The sequence below is a fragment of the Rana temporaria genome, chromosome 9, assembly GCF_905171775.1.
Source record: "Rana temporaria chromosome 9, aRanTem1.1, whole genome shotgun sequence".
Taxonomy (NCBI): Eukaryota; Metazoa; Chordata; class Amphibia; order Anura; family Ranidae; genus Rana; species Rana temporaria.
In genome coordinates, this window is record NC_053497.1 from 74,435,900 (window position 1) to 74,459,640 (window position 23,741).

Below are 23,741 nucleotides of genomic sequence, written 5' to 3' on the forward strand. Positions count from 1 at the left end.
CCACCAATTGAAACCACTATCTGTGGGAAAAAAGGACATACATTTTATTTGGGTACAGTGGCGCATGCTCATGCAATTGTCAGTTGACCTGTTCCCGACTGCCTGCCGTACATATACTGCGGCAAGTACCTGTACGTGATTTTGTCAATAGCCGGGGGGGGGGGGGCGCGCATGCAGACGGAGGTGCGATCACATGCTAATTGGTCACAGTGGGAGCCAATCGGCAGACCCGGCAGACCTGATGTCCGCCGGCCACCTGCGATCGCTCCCCACAGAAACAGAACGGCAGTCTGCCAATGTAAACAAGAAGATCACCGGGCTGTCAGGCATGAACAATGTGATCTTGTGTTTCTGCTATACAGGAGCCCATTCCCCGCACAGTAAGAAAGCACAGTTAGGGAATATGCTTAAACCTTTGATTGACCCTGATGTTAACCCCTTCCCTGTCAGTGTCATTTATACAGTGTCAGTACATATGTTTTGCACTGATCACACTGTAAAAATGTCACTGGTTCCCAAAAAAGTGTCAAAAGTGTCAGTTAGGTGTCCGATCATGTCTCAGTCCCGCAAAAAACGCTGATCGCTGCCATTACTAGTAAAAAAAAATGAAAATAAATCAAAAGTCCATAAATCACCTAATTTGAAGACGCTATAACTTTTGCGCAAACCAATCAATATATACGCAGATTGGGATTTTTTTTAAACAAATATATGTAGCAGAATACATATTGGGATAAACTGATGAAGAAATTCGATTTTTTCATTTTTCTTTATGGGATATGTTTTATAGCAGAAAGTAAAAAATATATTGTCTAGGTGATCAAAAACCGCCAAAAGAAAGCTCTATTTCTGGGGAAAAAAAGAACATACATTTTATTTGGGTACAGCGTCGCACCACCACGCAATTGTCAGTTAAAATAAAGCAGTGCCGTATCACAAAAAGTGTCCTGGTTATTTAGGGGGTAAAACCTTCCGGGGCTTAAGTGGTAAAGTAACGCAGTGCTGTATTGCAAAAATTGGACTTGTCAGGAAGGGGGGTAAATCTTCCGGAGCTAAAGTAGTTAATCCTTTTTAAGCAAAATTGGCTATATTTTACTATATTATTAGAGGCGTTTGCTATGTGTGTTTTATTTCTATGCACTTGGCACGCCACTGTACCTGGAAAGTGGAGGAAATTGCATTTGAGAGCTGGGCTGATTGTTTGGCTTGACCTGGATGGATGCCTTCTTTATCTATTATGTGCAATTGACCACTCATAGCCTGAGTGTAAACATGCACTGGTAAACTGCAGATGTGGGTGCATAGCACTGGATGTTGTATTCCTGGTTGAAGTCAAACTTTTTTGTTCTTCTTTTATTTATGAATAACATGTTGAAATGTTAGTTTTTTTCTTCTTGAAATCTGATGACACTTTTGCTGGATTCTTCTCCTGGAGTAGGGTGACCACATTTCCAAACTACCATTCAGGGACACCCTCCCTTCCCAAAAAATCAGCTTGTGCTGTAACGAATCACAGCACAGTGATTGGACACAAGAGGCGGGATTTATGATTTCTCCAATCACATAAAGGGGCGGGATTGTGCTCCTCCAGGCATTCCCCGCCAGGACAAGTACTGTCAGTGAGTAAAGCAGTGATATGGTTGCCTTTTTTGGGGGCATCAGATTGGCCCGGGGTGGGTGGCTGTGTCAGTTTCATTCCGGGACCCTGTATTGTCCTGGAATGAATGTGCCCGGGACAGACCTGCAAAATGCGGGACTGTCCCGGGCAATCTGGGACACGTGGTCACCCTATCCAGGAGACATGAATGTCTGTACTTATTAGGACTGTAATATTTAACTTCCTATTGTCGAAGTCAATATTTCACAACTCCAGTCCTCAAGTACTCCCAACGGGTCATGTTTTCAGGATTTTCCTCAGATGAAACATCTGTAGTAATTACTAAGGCAGTGAAACTGATCAAATCACCTGTGGAAAATAATGGGAAGCCTGGAAACATGAGTTGTTGCGGGTACTCGAGGACTGGAGTTGAGAAACATTGGTCTAAGTGGTTGGTGCATATATAGTTTTCACACTATTTATTTGTGCATTATGAGAATGTAACCATTTTTTTTATTATTATTTATGTATGTATGTATTTAAGTTGCAGGTTATCACTAGATTGAGTATATCAAATTTGTTTCACGTTTATTTGTCTGCATTAGCACTACATGTTTGTACACATAAGGTGTACAATTTTACTGCCCCTTTTTTTTTATAATAATACACTCTAAATGGTAAAATATGTCTAATTTCTCCGTCTTCAATTGTGGCCTATTTAAAATTGCTTACATGATGTGAAATGAGCCTTTACAATATTTCTGGCTGTTGTTTCTGAAATGATACCCTCTAATTTTTATTTAATGCCTTGTCATCCTCTTAGGGCCCTTTCACACGGGGCAGATCAGTAATGATCCGGCTCCGTGTGTCCGTCAGCTCAGCGGGGATCGCTCCATAAATCCCCGCTGAGCCGGCGGCTGACAGGGCAGTCCCCGCACACTGTGCAGGGACCCGCCCTGTCTTTTCTCCGCTCTCCCCAATGGGGGATCGGATGAACACAGACCGTGTGTCCATGTTCATCCGATCCGATCTGCAGACGGAAGAGAAAATAGGGTTTTCTTCCGTCCGCAAAATCGGATCTTTGCGGAGGCGGGTGATTACGGGTGTCAGCGGATGTTTATCCGCTGACACCCGCAATCACATAGGGACCAACGTATGTCCCTTTTTCATCCGCAAACGGATGGATGAAAGAGCGGACATACGGTTCCGCACATGTGAAAGGGGCCTTACTTTTCAGCCTCATAAAACTGCTTACATAGTTCGCAGCAAATCTGTTATTTTTTTGGGCTCCTGTCTCTGCAATTATGCACTCTAGTTTGTATTTCATGATTTCTTAGCCTCTTATATAGCAGCCCAATCACACGTAAATATTTTCCAGCCACTGTGCTATATGACTGGCTCCTGCCTGTGAAATATGGCACTATAATTTTTATTTCAGCATAACAGCTGCCTCATTTCTAGAATGTAGGGCTGTGTTTTTTTAAGTATTTGTACACTCTAAAGCCTCGTACACATGATCAGATTTTTCCACAGACAAGTGGGACTTTTGTCCAAAGGGCGTTGGCCAGGAATTTGTCTTACATACAAATGGCACACAATTGTCAGCCAACAAACACAAAACTACATGTTTTTTCAGCTCTTTAGTGCCACCCTTTGGGCACCTTCTGCTAATGTTTTGCTTGGTGAGCATTGCTTCCGAGCATGCGTGTTTGTACTTTGGACTTTTGTCCGACAGACTTGTGTACACGCGATCGGAAAATCCGACAACAGGCTGTTGTTCAAGGAAAATTTTAAAGCCTGCCAGTCAACATTTGTCCACGGAAAGTCAGACAACAATTGTGCGATGGAGCATACAAATGGTAGGATTTTCCACCAATAGCCTGTCATCACACAATTCCCGTTGGAAAATCTGATCATGTGTACGAGTCTTAAGTTGACATTTTCTTAAACTTTTTAGACAATACAGGCAGTCCCCGAGTTACAAACACAATAAGGACAGTAGGTTTGTTCATAAGAGGAATTTTTGTGTAAGTCAGAACACTGCTTGAAAGTGTAAGTTACTTCCACCTGTGCAGGGATGTGGGATGTTCCGGCTTCCACCTGTGCATGGATGTGAGATGTTCTGGGCACTTCTGGAGCTCTTCTGGCCATTTAGTACTGCAGTGTGGTATGTGGCAAGATAGCTGCTCGGAGGGATCCAGGACCAGTGTGGAGCACAAGCAGCCGGCATTGACGGTGTTCGTAAGTAGGAGTCGCTCGTAACTCGGGTGTTAATTGATTGCCTGTACATTGTGGTACTGCACAAGTTATACTATGAAACTTTTTTGTCACAGTTAGCAATTTGTATGATATTAAGAGTTTCAACTATATATATTTAAGTGTAAACCTTCTGGTAGATTTTAGAGCTGTTGTGGTTTTGCTACTTCCACCACTCAAATCTTGCCTTTTACTGCTAGATAAAAAAAATCAGGTGCTACAGGAATATGGTTAAATTAAATACTTTGGTATTCTGCTGCTGTAATTAAGCCAAACAGTATTGTCAATGTAAAATAAATGTATTAAAAGTGCTAAGTATGTGATGCCAGAAAACGGTGTGGGTAATGCTGTTAGTGAGAATCATACTGTTCTGTAACACTGCATACAATTCATAGTCATCTCCAAACCATATGATTTAAAGAATTGGTGACTCTTGAAGTCCCATAAAAAAGGAGGTCCTCTCCTCACTGAACACTATTTCTTAAAATCATTTTCTCCATTGTCTCCACAGGTTTCCCATGGCAGTGGCAAATTCCCTACTTATTAGCCTTGAAAATAGCAAGAACCGATTTTGAAATTGTTTTCCCATTAAATCCCATAGGGCTTAGATTAAAGTTGACATGCTACATATTAGTACTTAATGATTATTAGCACTTTTTAACCACTTGCCGACATACGTTGGCAGAATGGCACTGCTGCGCAAAACAACGTACCCATATGCCGCTCGTGCCTGCGGGCAGGTGGTGCTTTTGTGCACCCCTGCCGTGGCCGTGACAATCTGATTAGTTGCAGAACTGATCAGTCTTCAGGTCCAGGCCAATGATTTCTGGCCTGGACCTGCTGACAAGTTCTGACCAATGAAATTCCTCCCCTGCCTGTGAATTGTAAACACAAGCAGAGGAAGTAATGATACCTCCCCTCGTGGAATACTTTTTGTTTCCAGAGAGGCGAAAGGACATCCAAATGTGAGTTGCACCAACAATACACTGACACAATACATGTAGGCACACATTTAGCCTCCCAATCACCCCCTGATTTCCCCCGTTAATTCCTTCACTCCCTGTCATCAATTGCAGTTTTCAGATTTTTCACTGATCACTGCATTGGTTTTACTTGTGACACTAATCAGTGTTAGGGCAGCTTGTGGTAGGCCCAGGTAGCTTTAGGGTACCCCCATTAACCCCCCTAATAAAGGTTTAATGCCTTGATTACACTCCAGTTAACCCTTTAACCCCCTGTTACCAGTGTCACTAGTAGATCTATTTTCTGATCACTGTATTAGTGTCACAGTGACGCTAGTTAGCCAGTTAGTTGGTTAGTTTCACCGTCAGGTTTTTATAGCTTCAGGGTACCCCATATATATTACCTAATAAAGATTTTAACCCTCTGATTGCCCCCCTAGTTAACCTTTTCACCCCCTGTCACCAGTGATCAATGTATCAGTGTGATTTTTTATAGCATCAGGGTACCCGCCATATATTACCTAATAAAGGTTTAACCCCCTGATCACTCGGCAGATGACAGTAGGTTTTAGCAGCAGGGTCAGCGTCAGTCCTAAGCAGCGTCAGATTAGTGCCAGTAGCGCTAACACCCACGCACGGACCATACACCTCCCTTAGTAGTATAGTGTCTGACTGGATTAATATCTTTGATCTGATCAGATCTATACTAGCATCCCCAGTAGTTTAGGTTCCAAAAAATTCAGCGTTAGCGGGATCAGCCCAGATACCTGCTAGCACCTGCTTTAGCCCCTCCGCCCAGCCCACCCAAGTGCAGTATCAATCAATCACTGTCACTTATAAAACACAACACATATAACTGCAGCATTCACGCCTGATCCCTGCCAATGCTAAAAATGAAGCAGTCACTGACAAACAGGTGCTCTTTTTGCCTGTGAGTCGCACTAAATGTACCTATAAATTTAGAGGCCAAAATGTCCAGACAGAGGTAAACTAGTGAAGAGGCCTACATATTGCTGAACATGACAGATGAGAGCGAAGGGAAAGCCGCCTCAATGGCGGATTCAGGCTCAGTATACGAACCAGTAGACAGAAGCGGCACCCTAGCTCTGATGGTTGAGTAACACACATAGAAATAAGTTGGCAGTCCATAAAGTCAGTGTAATAGCCCCTTGAAGGCAGCCCAGTGGAAGATAAGAAGCGACTTCTGCAGTATAACAGTAAATTTAATTCACAAACGGGTATAAGTACTCACAAGAGTAAGGTAGCAACAGGCATTTAGGCACAAATTGCCAAGGGTGTACATCCATGGAGCTGCTTGCTGGTAACTTCAGAGCAGGCTGCGCCGGTGGTCACTTCGTATATATGAAACACACAGGGAGCCGAGTGATGACGTCACTTCCAGATTGTGAAGAACCAATAATAATGTTTGTCCTTTTTCCCCACAAATAAAGCTGTCTTTTGGTTGTATTTGATCACATCTGCAGTTTTTATTTTTTGTGCTATAAACAAAAAAAGATATATTTCTTGCTCATACATCACGAGACACAGAACATTAATTACTTAATGGGTTATGTAGTCACCACAGGTGATTGGACTGGTAAACCCACTTAAAATTGTGTTCCTCCCCTATATAACCCCTCCCAAATGGAGAGTACCTCAGTTTTTTTGCCAGTGTCTAAGGTGGTTGGTCACATTGAACATGTGCTAAGAAGAAAAGCTCTTTTGATTCCCTTCTGCAGAGGCCTAGGAGCTATAACCGGATCCATATCTCGGGCCGATATCAAAAGCCTGAGATGGGTGGTACCCGGGCCTTGTGTAAAGAAGAAACAAGGTTTACCTGTAATGTCTCTCTGCGGAAGTCTGGGCTCTGGGATCCAGGCTTTGGTGTACTAATGCAACTGTGGCACGAAAAGTTACTGACAGAGTCTTTTACAGGTCCAGATATGAGGTTCCGCTAAGTAGGAACCCATGGTAAACCTGAAGGTTGGCACAACATTACCCGTCGTGATGGGTGAAAGCTGGATCTACTTTTTAGTAGCTTTCCTGCTGTGTGGGTAAGGTAAGAGAGGATAATTTTTTAAATAAATGTTATCTTCTGTAAGTAGGATGCCTTTCCTGGTTTTCACCACTAGAGGGAGTAAGTACATACCTGGTGTATTCTTACATAGCCATCCAGGACACGCTCAGTGAAGTCGGTCAGTTAAACACCACTCACCTCCTCCGCTGCAGGCTCTGCCACAAAAAACACATATAGGGGTCCCAAGAAACCCCAGTGATCTGCTATCCTTTCCTCTTCACCTTTGGCACCGCCATGATGGTCGGCGCACGCACATGCACGTGCCAGGAGCACGCTTTTATACTGTCTATAGGCAGATGGAGAGGGGGAGGGCCGTGGTTTCTCGCGCTGGCACGGCGCAGGTGCCAAGAGGCTAGTTTTAAAAAGCCCAGCACGCCAGAGCCTTCTGTAAAGCAGCATAGACACATAACTTGGGGCTGTAAGCATCCCTGTGGATTGAACCAGGCAAACCTAAGACTCCTACTCAGCATCAGGTTGTGCAGTGAGCTGATATTTGTGTATTGTAAGACTATAGCACAACGCTTGAATCTCCTGCTGATACACATGCGCAGGTCCCTTTGGTTTAAACGTTGGGAAGCCAAGGTTTCTTGCAAAAAATACTTGGCAGCGTTCCCCTTTGGGGGAGGACACCTGTTTGGGGATGATTTGGATAAATACTTTCAAAAGGTTACCGGTGGCAAGTCTACTCTGTTGCCGGTTAAAAAGAAGAGTAAACGTCCGTCATTTAATCATTCTCTTTCCCCATCCCCTGGAACCTCATTCTCCAGGCAGTGGCGATGGCCTCCCCAGTCTAGCACTAGGGGAAAGGCCCAGAGCCAAGTCCAAGGGCAGAAAAGAACTTGGGGTTCAAAATCTTCCAAGCAGAACCCCAAAACTTCCCTATGAAGGGATGCCCCCGCTTAGCCGAGTGGGGGGAAGGCTGCTGCAATTTGAAAACGCCCGGTGGGACAAAGTTTAGGACAAGTGGGTCATTTCCACGGTGTCCTTGGGCTGCAAGCTGGAATTGAGAGAACTTCCGCCACCCCGGTTTCTGAGATAAAGAATTGCCAAAGAACCAGAAAAAAGAAGGAGTAATCATAAAGTTAGCCCCAGAGGATCAGGGATCAGGGTTTTCCAAAACCAAACAGGGATGCCAGACCTATTCTAGATATGAAAAGCCTGAATCAGTTTCTGAACATCCGCTCCTTTCGCATGGAGTCTGTCCGTTCAGTTGTCTCCACCCTCCAGGGAGGAGAATTCCTGGCATCAATAGACATCAGAGATGCACATCTACATGTGCCAATATTAACCACTCACCAAAGATTTCTAAGGTTTGCGGTGGATCAGCGCCAATTTCAGTTTGTGCCCCTTCCTTTCGGGCTGGCTATGGCACCTCAAGTGTTCACAAAATACTTGCCCCAGCCCTGGCAAGGCTGAGGGCACAGGGCATAGCAGTAACAGCCTATCTGGACGATCTGTTGCTCATAGATCAGTCCGTTGCACGCTTGGGCCACAATGTGCACAGCACAGTGGAGTATTTAGAATACTCAATCTGGAAAAATCCTCCTTACAGCCTCAAAGAAGGCTGAAGTATTTGGGCATGATTATAGACACATCCCAAAGCAAGGTATTACTTTCCGAGCCAAAGGCAAAAGCCATAGGAGACTTGGTCCGACTGATAAAGGCAAAAAGAAGGCCTTCCATTCGTCTATGCATGAAGTTATTGGAAAAGATGGTAGCCTCATTTAAGGCTGTCCCTTACGCCCAGTTTCACTCAATGCCGTTACAGGGCAGAATTATGTCTGCTTGGAACAAAGATGTTCAGGCCCTGGACTTTCCTATGATTTTATCTCCAAAGGTTTGCCAGAGCCTCAATTGGTGGTTGCTCCCCCAAAATCTGTCAAAAGGAAAATCCTTTACTCTGGTTACCTGGAAATTGGTAACCACAGACGCCAGTCTTCTAGTCTTCTAAAAGAGGCATCTGCCATGGGGAAGTGGCCTGGAGCCAAAAAGCTCCTACCCATCAACATTCTGAAGATCCAGGCAATTCATCTGGCCCTCAGAGTCTGGTCTTACAGACTGCAGGGTTGTCCTGTTCAGGTACAGTCCGACAATGCTACGGCTGTGGCCTATATCAATCACCAAGGGGGCACCAGAAGTCTGGATGCTCAAAGAGAGGTGGATCACATGTTGTCCTGGGCAGAAAGGCATATTCCTTGCCTATTTGTGGTCTTCATTCCAGGGGTAGAAAATTGGCAGGAGGTTTTATAAGCGGCCAGCAACTGAGTCCAGAAGAATGGTCTCTACACCCTGGCATATTTCAAATCATATGTAAAAATGAGGTACCCCAGATGTAAACCTGTTAGCTTCCAGGTTCAACACAAAACTGGGCAGCTTTGTGTCAAGAACGAGAGATCATTTTGCTCAAGGCTGGGGTGCCCTGACAATCTTGTGGGATCGATATTCTCTGATTTAAGTGTTACCTCTGGTTCCGCTTCTCCCACGATATCTTCAAAGAGTCAAGAGGGAAGGAAAGCCTGTGATTTTGGTCACCGCGGCTTAGCCCAGGAGACCCTGGTACGCAGAAATCGTAAGGATGGCAGAAGGAAGGCCTTGGGTTCTCCCACTACACTGGGACCTTCTATCACAGGGTCCAATATTCCATCCTGCCTTACAAAGTCAAAATTTGACGGTTTGGCTGTTGAGACCCACATTCTGAGGAAACGTGGACTCTCAGGTCCAGTCCTATCCGCTCTGGTTAATGCTAGGAAGCCGGCCTCCAGGCTCATCTACTACAGAATCTGGAAGGCATATGTTTCCTGGTGTGAACCCAGAAGGTGGCATCCTAGGAAGTATGACATTAATAGGATTCTTGCCTTTCTTCAGTTGGGCTTAAATATGAAGTTGACCTTGAGCACTATCAAGGGCCAAATCTCGGCCTTGGCGGTATTCTTCAAAAAACACTTGCCTCTCATTCCCTAGTCCGGGCCTTTGTTCAGGGAGCACTATGCTTGAATCTGCTGGTGTGCCCATGGGATTTGAATTTGGTATTGTCTGTTTTACAGAAATTACCATTTGAACCATTACATTATGCTTCTTTAAGTCTTTTGACAAAGAAACAGTTTTTTCTCATAGCCATATCCTCAGCAAGGAAGTTATCAGAATTGGCAGCTCTTTCATGTAAAGAACCATATATGATTATTCATGATGACAGGGTGGTGCTGCGTTCTCACCCAACTTTTTTTACCTAAGGTGGCTTCAGAATTTCATCTGAATCAAGATATAGTCCTACCGTCCTTTTTTCCAGATCCGCAGTCTGCGGAGGAAGAGAGTCTGCACTCTCTAGATGTTGTAAGAGTGGTAAAAGTTTATCTGCAAGCTACGACTCAGATACAAAAGACTGGTTGTCTGTTTATTCTGCCACAGGGCACAAAGAAGGGCCAGGCAGCGTCAAAATCTACTATTGCATGTTGGATTTGACAAGTCATTATTCAGGCCTATGGTTTAGAAAAGAAGATTCCTCCTTTTCAGGTAAAAGCGCACTCGACTAGAGCAGTTGGTGCTTCATGGGCAGTGCATCACCATGCCTCCATGGCTCAGATCTGTGAGGCTGCTACTTGGTCTTCGGTCCATACATTTACTAAGTTCTACCAGTTAGATGTGAAAGGGTACAAGGATGCCGCCTTCGGGCATAGTGTACTTCAGACAGCAGTATAGATCCTCTGGCCCGATGGTGGTCTTATTTTGATCTGTGTCTCCCTCCCCTCAATGTTAGCATTGCTATGGGACATCCCATTAAGTAATTAAGGCTCTGTGTCCCGTGATGTATTCCCAAGAAAATAGGATTTTTTAATACAGCTTACCTGTAAAATCCTTTTCTTGGGAATACATCACGGGACACAGAGCCTCCCACCCCTCTTCGGAGTTAAACGTGGGACACTTATTGCTTTGCTACAAAACTGGGGTACTCTACATTTGGGGGAAGTTATATAGGGGAGGAACTCAATTTTAATTGGGTTTACCAGTGTCCAATCACCTGTGGTGACTACATAACCTATTAAGTAATTAAGGCTCTGTGTCCCATGATGTATTCCCAAGAAAAGGATTTTACAGGTAAGCTGTATTAAACAAAATTCTATTTTTTAACTTTCTGCTATAAAACATATCCAATAAAAAATGTAAAAAAAAAATATGAATTTCTTCGTTGATTTAGCCAATATGTATTCTGCTACATATTTTTGGTAAAAAATCCCAATAAGCATATTGATAGGTTTGCACCTACAAACCATGGGATTCTTTTATTTATTTGTATTATATTTTTTTTATTAGCAATGGCGGTGATCAGTGTCTTACAGCGGGACTGCGATATTGCAGTGAACAAATCGGACACCAAACTGACACTTTTGACACTTTTTAGGGACCAGTAACACAAATACAGTAATCAGTTCTGAAAAAATATACACTGCTACTGTACTAATGACACTGCCAGGAAAGGAGTTAACATCAGGGGCGATCAAAAAATTAACTGTGTTCCCTGGGAGTTCTTTATAACCGGGTGGTTGTTCTGTGAGAAGGCAGAAACACAAGATCACTGCCTTCCTTTGTCACAGAACGGCACGTCCACTGGACCTGCAGATTGGCCTTGCTGGGGCATGCCTGTGTGTGTGCCCCAGATCTGAAAGTGGCAGATCACGTACCTAGTACATGATCTGACGGAGAGCTGCCATCCTGCTGCAATATATCTGCATGGGGTGGACGTGAAGAGGTTAAATGATAAATACCATATGATCCCCAAACACCTTACTAATAAAATATAAATTGAACTGAAGAACAGGCTTCCACTGGGAACATAGAGAACAATGAAAATACACCTGAGATTCTAATCCCTCCACCCTATCCAAAAGGGAACACTAAACATTTTTACCCGAGTTACAAATTAATAATTTAGTGGATTCAATATTATAAAGAAGTAAGACTGTGACTCAAGACACTATTCCTCTTTGTTTTCAAAAATGTGTTTCTATAATTTGGAGTCTGTCATTTTAGTATTTCAGCTGAAAGAACCATTGGATCATTCAGCAATATTACTGACCTGAGAGCAGATATAATTATGATTAAATTTGCACCTGTTATTCACAGTATTTGGAGTGAAGTAAAAATTGCAACAAAGGGATTGAAATGGCCATGACAAAGCTATTATGTAGTTATCCCAAGTAATAAAATGTTTGAATATTTGCCATGATGGACATCATATTATTAGTTTTTCCATAATGTGCCTGGATTTTAAAATACACACGTGAGTAATTAAAATGTGAGGAACCAAAAGTAATATCATGAAATTCAAGGAACAAAGGTGTCAGTATATTGAATATAATACATATTTCTCTAGACAGTTACTAGTAGAGTTGTCAACAGAGAAAATTAAGACTGTTTCAAGATGAACTGAAGGCCAGATATAAAAGGTAAAAATGAATGCAACTCTAAATTTACAAAATTAAATTTAGTAAATTAATTTTTTAAATAGAGCCTATCACCAACTTACAAAACTAACAGGTAAATGCACAGAAAATTCAAGTAATTTACAGTGTCTTGCAAAAGTATTCACCCAAGCCACCCCCCCCCCCTCCTTGGCTTTTTACCTATTTTGTGACATTATAGCCTTTAGTTCAATGTTTTTTTTAATTATATGTGATGGATCAGAACACAATAATCTAAGTTGGTGAAGTAAAATTAGAAAAATGTATACATAAAACTATTTTTCAGAAATAAAAAATGATAATTAGCATGTGAGTAATGCGTATGTATTCACTCCCGTTGTTATGAAGCCCATAAACTTGCAACCAATTACCTTCAGAAGTCACATAATTTGTGAAATGATGTCAACCTGTGTGCAATATAAGTGTCACATGATTTGTCATTACATATACACACCTTTTTGAAAGGCCCCAGAGGCTGCAACACCTAAGCAAGAGGTACCACTAACCAAACACTGCCATGAAGACCAAGGAACTCCCAAAACAAGTAAGGGACAATGGGACAGATTCACGAATAATTGCGGCCGTGTAACGTAACCCGTTTACGTTACACCGCCGCAAGTTTTCAGTGTAAGTGCCTGATCCTCAAAGCACTTACCTGGAAACTTGCGGCAGTGTAACGTAAAGTCGTCCAGCGCATGCCCGCCCAATTCAAATGGGGCGGGCACCATTTAAATTAGGCGCGCTCCCGTGCCGGACGTTCTGCGCATGCTCCGTTCGCAATTTTCCCAGACGTGCTTTACGCGAACTTACGGCGGCCCGACGTGTTCGTGATTTGCGACGTGCGTAACGTACTTACGCCGGGAAAAAAAAAAATTCAAAAGTGACGCGGGAACAACGGCCATACTTTAACATGGTGGAGTAATTTTACACCATGTTAATAGCACACCTAACTTTGCGACGGGAAAAAAAGACTTGCGCCGACGTAACGACGGGTAAAACCTTTGTGGATCACCGTAAATCCTCATTTGCATACCTGATGCTGGAATACGACGCGAACTCCCCCCAGCGGCGGCCAAAGTATTGCATCCTAAGATCCGACGATGTAAGTCAATTACACCTGTCGGATCTTAGGGCTATCTATGCGGAACTGATTCTATGAATCAGCCGCATAGATACGACAAGAGATACGACGGTGTATCAGGAGATACGCCGTTGTATCTGTTCTGTGAATCTGGCCCAATGTTGTTGAGAAGTACAAGTCAGGGTTAGGTTATAAAAAAAATATCCAAATCTTTGATGATCCCTAGGAGCACCCTCAAATCTATTATAACCACATGGAAATAACATGGCACAACAGCAAACCTGCCAAGAGATGGCCACACACCAAAACTCACAGACTGGGCAATGAGGGCATTAATCAAAGAGGCAGCACAGAGACCTAAGGTAACCCTGGAGAAGCTGCAGAGACTGAAGTCGCCAGAAGAAAGCCATTACTTTCAGCAAAAAACAAAATGGCACATTTTGAGTTTGTGAAAAGGCATGTGGGAGACTCCCAAAATGTATGGAGGAAGGCGCTCTTGTCTGATGAGACTAAAATGGAACTTTTTGGCCATCAAAGAAAACACTGGGCCAGATTCATGAACAATGGTGCAGATTTGCACCGGCGTGGTGCATCATTTTTAGACTACACCGGTCCAGCGCGGAGAGGCAGTTAGGTGATTCAAGAAACTGTTTTTGTCTTACGGCGTAAGTCAGGGTAAGGCCAACTGGGAGTCACCCTATGCTAATGAAGTGCCGACCGTGGCGCAGGGGTCACGCCGGGGCGCATCTTAGACCGCACATGCTCAGTGACATCCAGGGGTAAATGCCCCAATCTGCACATGCTCAGAACTGCGCCCCGGCGTGATCCCTGAGCTACGCCGACCCACTACCAAAGCCCAGTCCATGAATCAGCCCAGACTTCCGCCCTGCAGGTGCAAATGTACTGAAGCTTTTTTTTTTCTAAGCTAGGTCGTTTGCATTGTGGTGGGGCAGTTATGGCTGATGAGGAATCCTCAGGTGGGCGGATGACCAATTTCAGCCCAGAGGAGAGGGCTGTAATTATTGAGGGCCTCTCCCAACATGGTGACCGACTCTATGTGTTGTCCAGCAAGTGTTGTTGCTCAGTTCGTTTGTAACGCTGCTGCTTTAGCTGCTCTCCAGCTGACCTCTGCAAGTTTGGTGCAAAGTTACCCCTGCTTTTATGAGGTGTAACTTTGCACCGGAAATTTCAGCTCCGCTCACCGGGAGTAGCCTGCGCCAGTCAAGCTTGAGTTGATGAATCGGCCCAAAAACCTCATTTGCATATTTAAAACACAAAAACCATGGCCGCGCCAGATCCGACCAGCGTAAATCTGCGCCAACGCCGCGCCGGCGTGGAAAGGTTACACCGAGGCGATGAAGTCTATTTGGAGGCGTAATCTGGTTCTCTGGGTAAGGCGCAGCGATCCGCCGGCGCAAATCTGCACTTACGCCGTGCATCTACCAAAAAAACGGTGTAAGTGCTTCATGAATCTGGCCCACTATGTCTGGTGAAAACCCAACATATCACATCACTCAAAGAACACCATCAACATGGTAGTGGCAGCATCATACTGTGGGGATGTTTTTCAGCAGTCGGGACTGGGAAAATAGTCAGAGTTCAGGGAAAGATGGATGGTGATAAATACAGCGACATTCTTGAGCAAAACCTGTACCACTCTGTGTGTGATTTGAGCCTAGGACGGAGGTTCACCTTCCAGCAGGACAATGACCTCAAACACACTGCTAAAGCAACACTTGAGTAGTTTAAGGGGAAACATGTAAATGTGTTGGAATGGCCTAGTCAAAGCCCAGACCTCAATCCAATAGAGAATCATAAAGATTGCTGTTCACAAGCGCAAACCATTCAACTTGAAGGAGCTGGAGTTTTGCAAGGAGGAATGGGCAATAATCCCAGTAGTAAGATGTGGCAAGCTCATAGACTTATCCAAAGTGACTTGGAGCTGTGACAGCCGCAAAAGGTGTCTCTAAAAAGTATTGATTTTAGGGGGGTAAATAGTTATGCACATTGGGGCAGATTCACGTAGATCTGCGGCGGCGTAACGTATCGCATTTACGTTACGCCGCCGCAAGTTTTACGGGCAAGTGCTTAATTCACAAAGCAGTTAAGGAATGTCCACGACAGGTGCTCTTTGCTGTGCTCTTTATTACCCAGCCGGGTAAAAACAGTAAACTTGTGGTGAGGAAAGTTGAAGAAGAAAGGAGAATAGCAGATTCAGGCGTGATAATAGGAAACAGTCCTGCTCCCAAGCGTAACACTTCTATGCGCCACTCCTGCCGGAGTGGGTTTAGCGTACCTGGACAGGCCTCTCTCACTGACCTGGCAGCCGGAGTATTGTGATGGAAGTGAAATAAAATGAATATTTTATTCTATGCTATTTTGTGTTAAGATAATTCTTTTTCAGTATTACTCGAACAATTGTAGGATAAAGTATCTGCCACAGACCCTCCTTGTGAACTTGAACTTGAGGATAAAGTCTCTGCCACAGACTCTACTCTGTGAGCCTCAGAAAGATACCTCTGCCACAGGCCCTCTCTGGATTGAATTATTGGAGATATCCCTCCTTAGATGAGTTACGCCTGGATCTCCTTCAACTTGTCGCCCAGGTGCTGACTGACTGGTGATCAATCCCTCAGTGTGCGGCTACCTTGATCCCCTGGGTTTGTCCAGGCCCTTTTGGACCGCCAGCCTCTCAATAGCGCTCCTCAGACTGACTCCCCACTGAACAACAGTACAGCTTGGGATCTTAAGAAGTGGGAACCCAGTCACTCACTGGGTCCCCGTTGCTGTTCAGATGCTCTGGGCCAGCATGGCTCCGGAACCAGGAACACCACGTGGCACGCACGCCCCGGCCAGGTAGGCCATAGCGTCGGGGCGCCGTGATTTGGCCACCCTAAAGGTGGGTGCCACATTGGACGAAGAAGACCCAGAACCAATGGTGTCTGTCTCATAAATACCCCTCCCCAGCATGCACAGCGAGGACAAACCCTCCTGATTGGCTGCTGGGAAAGAGCACCCAAGCCTTGACTCCACTGCTGCCACCTGCAGCACCAGGGCTGGAAGAACACCCCAGGACAACAGAATGAGCCCGCAGCACAACCAAGCTGAGACAGGGACCCTATTTTGCACTTAAAGCGGAGGTTCACCCAAATAACATTTATATAAGACCAAATTCTTTATACTACCAGCATGTACAGTCAGCACTTTTTTTTTGTTTTTTTTAGGCTGTACATATCTTATAATCTATATTTGTAATCCGGCTTCCGGGTACTTCTCCCGCGGGAGTAGGCGTTTCCAAGCTGAGCCGCAATGTAATCTGGGTGTTCGCCCAGATGATTGATGTCTATCAGAAAATGTTCCCCCCGGCATTTAAGGCCCCGCCCCCCGTGTTGCGTAGGCGCGTAACAGAGTTTACGAAAGGAGCCGAACAGGTAAAGCTGCAAGTGGGCTCTATACGGTGCCTGCGCAGTCAGCTCTACACGGCTCCTAGTCGGTGCGCAGGCGCCGTGTAGAGCCGACTCTCCCCTTTACATGTTCGGCTCCTTTTGGAAACTCTGTGACTCACCTACGCAATATGAGGGGGCGGGACCTTATCCGCCGGGGGGAAAATTTTCTGATAGACATCAATCATCTGGGCGAACGCCCAGATTACATTGCGGCTCAGCTTGGAAACGCCTACTCCCGCGGGAGAAGTACCCGGAAGCCGGATTACAAATATAGATTATAAGGTATGTACAGCCTAAAAAAATAAAAAAAGTACAGACTGTACATGCTAGTAGTATAAAGAATTTGGTCTTATATAAATGTTATTTGGGTGAACCTCGGCTTTAACAATCTGAATTAGAGTTTAACTACACTCTGATCTACCCTTAAATTTAACTAGCACCAGTACCATAAAGTACACAGGCGCTACACAAATGATGCAAATCCTCAAACAATTCATGTTAACTGCAGGTTGTGAGGCAACAAAACACGAAAAATGGCAAGGGGGGGGGGGGGATTGGGTGAATACTTTTACAAGGCACTGTAAATGCTGATTTCCCTTTCCATAAATAATTTCCATTCACTCACAATGTACTTCTAACCCTTATAAAGGAATTAACTATTCCAGGTAAAGTCATTTTCCTGGGACGACTCCCTCACTCCTTGCACGTCAAAACCCTCTTCTCTTCTAGGAGTGTCTATTTACTTTCTCTGCTGGCTCAGTTCCTCTATATGATAATATTATATTCAAACACATTTTATTGAGAATATATGTTACATACAATACAAAAACATGTCAATCGTACAGTTTAGGATTCTAGTACAGAAACAGTCTCAGAACCAAAAACACTGTATGTACGTGGTAGCATACAGCTATAGGCTGACATCATAGAGAAGCTATTGAGAAAGTGAATATCAAATGACAAATCTCAATCATCAAACCCCAGTGTATAGTGACCCCAGTACACTCCAGTGTATATTCACATAGAACACAGGAGGGGGTATAGCATTGCCTAGGGTGCAAAAACAAAAGGAGAAGAAAAGGCATAGGCCCACTCCTGGAAGGGGAAGGGCACAACGTATATGGAGGGGGAGGGCTTAAATAGAATATGGTGGCTAAAAAAAGAGGGGGGTGGAGGGAAGGTGGAAAAAGGGGAAATGGTAGGGGAAAGAGTAGGGGGAGCTCTAGAGGCCAGCAGTGATCCTCCTTGACCATGCCCATCCTTTAAAGAGAATATGCAAATCTAGACCAGAGATGCAGTAAGAGGAAAGCAGCCGGTCATTTAGGTACCAGAGATTTCAAGCAGATCATGTATCAAGGTAGAGACACCTATGAGGAAATTATAATTATCCCGGCAATTTAGATAAAAATAAAGGAAAAAAAATGGCCTGCCCACCCCCCCAGTCCATACCAGGCCATACCAGATGAGACCGCCCCCCTCTGACAGCACATGATGTCAGAAGGGGCAGGTGGACCCAAAACACCCTCCCCATGTCAAGGGCAAGCGGCCTGGTATGGTTTAGGAGGGGGGGCGCTTGCTCATACCCCCACCCTAGCCTGCCAGGCTGCTTGCTCGGATAAGGGTCTGGTATAGTTTTATTTCCTTTTTTTACATTTGACATGGAGTTCCCCTTAAAATCTATGCCAGACCCAAAGGGCCTGGTATGGATTTTGGGGGCGCACCACACACAGGTTTTTTTGGCGTGGAGTTCCCCTTAAAATCTATACCAGACCTAAAGGGCCTGATATGGACTGGGGGTGGAACCCACCCATTTTTCTTCTAAATTCTGTTAACCACTTCAATACACTGTATTATATACTGTACACTGACTGTACTGTACATACATATATATACTACACTGCATGCACTGTATATACAGTATATTTTACACTGACTGCACTGTATTTATATATATTGTATATACTAAACTGCCTGCATGCCACCAACTAACTTGCCTCTAGCTAACGTTCTCTCAATCATAAGCATAACCCTATATACGGCCACCATGTAAGCAGCCTTATATAGTGTGGGCCCCCTGAGCCATGATTGGCTAAAGGCACCCTGCCATTGGCCAATCATGGCTCTCACAGCAGAGCGCGCTGTGATTGGCCAAAGCATGCAGGTCAGTTGCATGCTTTGGCCAATCATCAGACACCAATGCATTGCGATCTTGTAATGCATTATCGAGCATTCCGCAGCATGAAAATTTGCCCCAAACTCCCCATAATGTTCGGAATTCAGCAAACACCCGATGTTTGAGTCAAACTTACGTTTGACTCAAACTGTGGGACCATCCTTACATAGGATTCCTAAACTTATAAGAGTTACTGTATAAGGATTACAGATTGTAACGGCTCCCTCATATAAAAATACAGGAGATGCAAGAAACCATGTCATATGCTAAAGAGTTGTTTGTATCTCCCCCTAAGGACTCTGGAGGTCTTGCCCTTCCAGATATTTGGGCTTAATATCAGGCCATATATCTCACTAGGATTGTTGACTGGCACTGCCATAGCAAGGGACAGCTATGGGTCTTTATAGAACTGGAGGACTCTCAGAGTACAGCCTTGAGTTGGCCTTGGATTGCTTCCCTCTTACCTAGGGAGCTTTGCCTACATCCTACTTGTACTCTACAGGTTGCATGGGTAATGTTCCGAAGCACCTCAGTTTCTCCACTTTCCTAGCCTTTGATTTCCATTTTGGGAAATCCTGAATTCACTCCCAGCCTCTGCAGTGGGCAATTTAATTGCCTTACAACTCAAGGTTACCCCTATTTGTCAGACTTTCTCACATCAGCAGGGACTTTTATCTCTACAGCTTTTGCCTATTGTCACGGAACCATGAACCAGACGTACAACAAGAGATAAGTGAAAATAAGAAGGCTTTATTGAAAATCAAGCTGTAAAGCAAAAGTCCAAACGGATGGTTAAACAGAGTCTTGTGAAGCCAGGGATCAGGAACCAGAAGGGTAGTCAGACGAAGCCAGGATCAGGAACCAGCAGGGAAGTCAGACGAAGCCAGGATCAGGAACCAGCAGGGAAGTCAGACGAAGCCAGGATCGGAACCAGAAGCAGCAGCAGTCTTAGAAGCATGTGCACACAGGAGGACCAAGCAAGGAACTGAAGTCACAGACCTCCTATATATGTGAACCAGGCATCCAGCTCCTCCCAGTGGGAAGGAGGAGCCGCAGGGTGGGAGGCTACAAGAGACCTGGAAACCAAGATGGCCGCCAGCACATGTCAAACGAAGGAGACAGGAGAGAGGTAAGACCATGACAGTACCTCCCCCTCAAGGGCCCCTCCTCCGCGGTGCAAAAAACGGTTTCTGAGGGAAGCGTGCGTGGAAGGCTCGGAGCAAGGCAGGAGCATGGATATCTGCGGAGGGAACCCAGGAACGCTCCTCTGGACCATAACCACGCCAGTGGACCAAAAACTGCACCCGACCGCGGACCAGGCGTAAGTCCAGGATATTGCTCACCTCATACTCCTCGTGATTGCCCACTTGGACCGGACGAGGACGAGGAACCGAGGAAGTGAAGCGATTGCACACCAGTGGCTTCAACAGGGAGACATGAAACACGTTGGAGATCCGCATGCCAGGTGGAAGCGCAAGGGCATAGGCTACCGGGTTTACCCTGCGAAGCACTCGGAAGGGACCAACAAAGCGAGGAGCCAGCTTGGGAGTGGGCACTCGAAGGTTGAGGTTGCGGGTGGACAACCATACACGATCTCCGACCTGGTAGGAAGGAGCAGGCGCTCGTCTGCGATCAGCCTGGAGTTTCTGGCGTTGCGCAGAGACCTCAAGGGACTTCTGGATCTGTACCCAAGAAGCACGTAGGACGGAAAGGTGATCCTCCACAGCCGGAATATCCTGGGGAGAGAATGCCTCCGGTAACACGGCAGGTTGGAACCCATAATTGGCCATGAAGGGAGACGTCCCAGAAGAAGAGTTCACCGCCGTGTTCCTGGCAAACTCAGCCCAAGGCAGGAGGTCAACCCAGTTGTCTTGGTGATCGGAGACATAGCAACGAAGGAATTGCTCCAAGGCCTGATTGGATCGTTCTGCGGCCCCATTGGACTGAGGGTGGTAGGCCGAGGAGAAGGAGAGATGAATCCCTAACTGGGAGCAAAAGGCGCGCCAGAACCTGGACACAAACTGACTCCCCCGATCCGACACAATCTCCTTGGGCAAACCGTGCAACCGGAAGACCTCCCTGGCAAAAATCGTGGCCAACTCTTGTGCAGAGGGTAACTTCTTGAGAGGAACACAGTGGCACATTTTGGAAAACCGATCCACAATCATGAGAATGACCGTATGGCCTCGGGATGCAGGGAGGTCCACGATAAAATCCATCCCCAGGTGTGACCATGGGCGGTCCCCGGTGGCTATGGGTTGCAGAAGGCCCAACGGAAGGTGCCGAGGGGACTTACTCTGGGCACAAACGGAGCATGCCGCTACATATGCGGCGATGTCGGAACGTAGGGAAGGCCACCAGAACAGACGTGAAACAGCCCAGGACAGCTGATTCTTTCCAGGATGCCCCGCGGTCTTGGAGTTATGGTAGGTTCGCAACAACCGAGTGCGCAACTCCTCAGGCACAAAACATCTGCCGTTGGGTCTCCCAGAGGGAGCACCAGATTGAGCCGCCAAAATCTGCTCACCCAGGGGAGAGGTCAGGCTGGTGCGAATGGCGGCCAGGATCTGATTCGGAGGTATGACCGAAGTCGGAATCGATTCCTCCCTGGACAGCTCGGAGTACTGCCGTGATAAGGCATCCGCCCTGATGTTCTTGGAACCGGGTAGGTAGGAGACCACGTAATTAAAACGTGACAGGAACAGAGCCCATCTGGCCTGACGTGGTGTCAATCTCTTGGCCTCAGAAAGGTAGGTCAGATTCTTGTGGTCCGTCAGGATGAGAACCGGAACCACCGAGCCCTCGAGCAAGTGCCTCCATTCTTTAAGGGCCTGCACGATGGCCAATAACTCCCTGTCACCAATCTGATAGTTGCATTCCGCGGGAGACAGTTTCCGGGAGTAAAACCCACAAGGAAGCAGAGGACCCTCTGGTGTTCTACGCTGAGACAGAAGAGCGCCTACTCCCGTCTCAGACGCGTCCACCTCGAGGACAAAGGGCAACCCAGGGTTGGGATGCGACAGAATCGGAGCCGACACAAAGGCGGACTTTAGGGCCTCAAAAGCTCGGATGGCCTCGAGCGGCCAGACCTGGGAATTACAGCCCTTCCTGGTCAGATCCGTGAGAGGCTTGGCCAGCATGGAAAAGTCCCTGATGAACTTCCGATAATAATTGGCGAAGCCCAAAAAGCGCTGCAGGGAACGAAGACCACTGGGCTGGGGCCACTGTAAGACAGCCGAGACCTTCTCAGGATCCATGGAGAACCCCTCAGCGGAAATGATGTAACCTAGGAAGGTTACCTGGGATCGGTGAAATTCGCATTTCTCAAGCTTACCGAACAGCTTGTTCTCTCGTAACCGTTGCAACACTCGTTTGACATCCAGAATGTGGGCCTCCATGGATTCAGAATATACCAAGATGTCATCCAAATAGACCACCACACACTGCTGCAACAGGTCACGGAAAACATCGTTGATGAATTCCTGAAAGACTGCGGGCGCATTGCACAACCCAAAGGGCATAACCAAGGATTCATAATGACCGGTCCTGGTGTTAAACGCGGTCTTCCACTCATCGCCCGCCTTGATCCTTACCAGGTTATATGCCGCCCTCAGGTCGAGTTTGGTAAAGACCGTGGCCCCTTTCAGGCGATCGAACAGCTCTGAAATCAAGGGTATCGGGTAAGCGTTCTTGATCGTGATGCGATTGAGGCCCCTGTAATCGATGCAAGGCCTCAACTCACCGCCCTTCTTTTTCACAAAGAAAAATCCAGCCCCTGCCGGGGACGAGGATTTGCGAATGTGACCACGGGACAGCGCCTCCATCACGTACTCCTCCATGGCCTCATTCTCCGCAACCGACAGTGGATAGACCCTGCCGCGAGGAGGAACGGCACCAGGTTGTAACTCTATGGCACAATCGTATGGGCGGTGCGGAGGTAGGGCAACTGCGCGCACCTTATCGAATACATCCCGGTACTCCTCGTATTCAGGAGGCAACAGAGAGTCCGAGGAAGTACACAGCAACTTGACAGGCCCATGGATGCACTTAGCCCTACACTGTGGTGACCATGAGAGGATCTCGGCCGATCTCCAGTCGAAAGTCGGATTATGCTTCTGGAGCCAGGGGTACCCCAAGACCACCGAGTAGTGTGGAGACGAAATAACTTGGAAGCAGACCGACTCTCTGTGAGCGACACCAATGGCTATCCCCACTGGGAGGGTCTCATGAGTCACGTGTGGCGGCTGGAGGGGTCTGCCGTCTATCGCCTCTAGAGCCAGCGGGGAACCTCGAGCCTGTAGAGGAATTGAATTGGCGGCAGCGAACTCACTATCAATGAAAAAACCACCAGCACCAGAGTCCACCAACGCCTGGGTCGTCACCGAGCCCCCGACCCAGGAGAGGACAACAGTGATCAGTGGTTTATCAACACGGGAAACCGGGGACGAGGAGACTCCACCCAAGATCTGCCCCCGACAGGATCTCAGGTGCGAGCGTTTCCCGGACGGTTCGGACATGCCAACCGAAAATGCCCACCGAGACCACAGTACATGCATCGGCCCTCGCGTCTCCGGAGTACCCTCTCCCCCTCGGACAGGCGAGCAAACCCCAGCTGCATGGGTTCACCCCCAGACAAGTCAACACCAGGAGGCGTGGGAGGAGAGGGAGGCACGGGTGGGACAGCAAAAGTAGG